The sequence below is a fragment of the Polistes canadensis genome, unplaced genomic scaffold, assembly GCF_001313835.1.
Source record: "Polistes canadensis isolate GaletaPanama2010 unplaced genomic scaffold, ASM131383v1 scaffold_117, whole genome shotgun sequence".
In the NCBI taxonomy this organism is placed as follows: domain Eukaryota; kingdom Metazoa; phylum Arthropoda; class Insecta; order Hymenoptera; family Vespidae; genus Polistes; species Polistes canadensis.
Window position 1 is genome coordinate 142,174 of NW_014569664.1, and position 2,928 is coordinate 145,101.

Below are 2,928 nucleotides of genomic sequence, written 5' to 3' on the forward strand. Positions count from 1 at the left end.
TTTAATTCCATAACTAGTATTCGCCTAATACCTATCCTACATTAATGAGAAAAAAGAAATGTGTATAAGAAATGCTGACACTCTATACCATATTGCATTTAAGTTAAATATTGTGATTCATAGAAAGTAATATTGTGCCCGATCATATTAATGAACATTTCATGTAGCCGTTGATTATGAAAAATAATCTGAATTATATATATTCTCACATAAATATGTAAATATATTTTTTTTTACTACAACTCTATGCATTATTGTAATGTAGCCAGATATAAAAAGAAATGATAAATTATATTTGTTTGAATTTTAGACTTGGACCATTTTCATAATTAATGGCACACATATGTGTAATAATAGTATATTTATTATTCATTTATATAAGTTATACCTATTTCCTTATGTTGTATTTTCTTTTTCTTCTTTTTGCCTGTATATAATAATATATATATCATGGATGTAAAACCTATTGAGAGAAAGAAAGAAAGAAAGAAAGAGAGAAAGAGATTATTGTGACCTAATTACATTTAACTGGTTGTAAATAAAGTATACTATATTATACAAATTCACATTGAAATATATCTCTCTGTACACAACAAAGTTGTATTTTTATAGGCGAACGAAGTAACTAAATATTATACAAGTTTTTTTATAAATTTAACAAAACAGACAATTTTTTTTCTCTACAAAGACTAAAGAAGAAGAAATAAGTTTATTAATTGATTCACATATCAAAATAATTTTAATATTTTTTCTTCATTAATTTTTGCTGCAATGTATATAATAAAATTTTCACCTTACACCTTTTTTTGCCTCTATTCACGAAAAAATAGTAACAGCAATCGAATGTTGTACGAATATATGAAAAAAATTAATAGAAAACAATTACATTAAAATAAATTAAATCTTTATCGTTGCTATATGTATTTCTCATAAGATACTATACATATATATGCATATATATATATTTTTTCATTTACAACAGATTAATAAGCTATGTAACGCATATTACATGCATGCGCGTATACTACACTAAATAATAGTGACAAATTATAATCGAATTACGTATATATGTATATACAAGATGGTACATTTGAAATAGAAAAAACATTAATTGTTTTAATATTTTGTTATATGTATATATATACACATGCATATACGATAATATTTATGAAATAGTATAATAAAAAGAATCATAACTTTTAATAGATAAATATATATATATAATCACAAAAAGAATTTTTTTCTAAATTATTTCTTAAGAATACATTTCGTTTTTATTTTAATGGACCATCCTGTATGAATATTTGACGTAAACGATTTATCTGCTAATGCTGGTACGCTTCGGGTTCTATCGATAAAAATGTTTTATCTCTTTTATTACTTCCTTTTAAACAATGAATACTTTTTGTAATCTCTCTAATTGCCATTATAAAAACTATATGATGCGATTATTGTGTTCCTCTCTCTTCTTTTATACAAAAAAAATAAAGTCAAATGATATTTATTCTTTTTTTATTATTTACATATACCCCCGATATACATAACTTTAATAATTTCCTTTAATTATACGATACAATTTTGATTATTTTTTGAATATATTGAAAATTGTTCAATATTAAAAATCATCTAAAACAATCTTTTTTTCATTTCTTTTTTAATTAGGGAATTTTATATAATAATAATAATAATAATAATAATAATAATAATAATTGAAGCACATATGCTTGGCTTTTCATCTGCTTTTTAATATTTCTTTTCTCTGGAAACGTACAATTTATCCCTCTATGTAAATATCAAATACTTTATTTCAAGAATGTAATGAACCTTAACTTAGAGCAGGTAGTAAAATTAAAAAAATGCATATATATTGTTTCTGGGTTTACAAGTATATAAGTAATATTTGAGAATTTCACAGAGAAAGTGATTTCTCTAAATTGGAAGAACAATTGTTCACTGAAGATAATAGGAAGGAGCGACTGGTATAAAAAACAGATGGGGGAAAAAACGTGTAAGCCAGCGGGTTCCAAAAACAAAGAAGTATATGAATATTTAAATAAGGCAACTATTTCAAATCTTTCGCGAACAGTAGAGTGCTCGAATCACCTACAAAAAGAAGAATGATGAGAAAACACATACTGCTAATCAGATGGAAAAAAGATATAAGAGTAAAGAATAATAATAATCATTATATTATTAATATCTAGCGATTATAATATAATAATATCGTCCAAAAACTCATCATAGAGTTTATGTATATTTCATTTTATTTAATTAAAATATACAGGTTATATAAACGTGATCACACACACATTTGTTCGAAAGTATCATTTATACTTTTATCCCTTTCACACTTTCACGCTTCCTTAAACCTGAGATAAAATATTTCTCTCTATCTCTGATATTCTTTTTCTTCATTATTATATTTTTCACCACTTATTTCTATTTCTTTTGTAAACAGCTATTACAGCATTTTGAAAATACTCTTAGTCTCTTTATAAGAGATATTTATCTTTTCTATATTTATATTTTTATATTATTATCTGTGTACATTTTTACTGCCTTATTAATTTTGCACGTAGAGGTGTTATTCTTCGTAAACTTTACCATGCCAAATCTTCTTTTGTTCTATCATAACGTTACATATTCCAGATTTTGTAGGTATTACAGTCAGTGTTCATATTCCGGTTGTTGTATAAATTGCTCTAATCATTTTATAAAATGGTCAGAGGATTTTAGTCAGTCTATAATATAAAATGTGCTTTAGTGGAGTGTGTTTGAAAAACATTGGTTCAACGTTTAATCAATATTTTTGGAGATATTGAAGCGTGAAGATTTACGATCACCCCTATTGATTTCGCATTAGGTTATTGCGGTCTTGTCCCAATGTCATCAAAACAAATGAATATTGAAAAGCAAACGGTGTTTGAT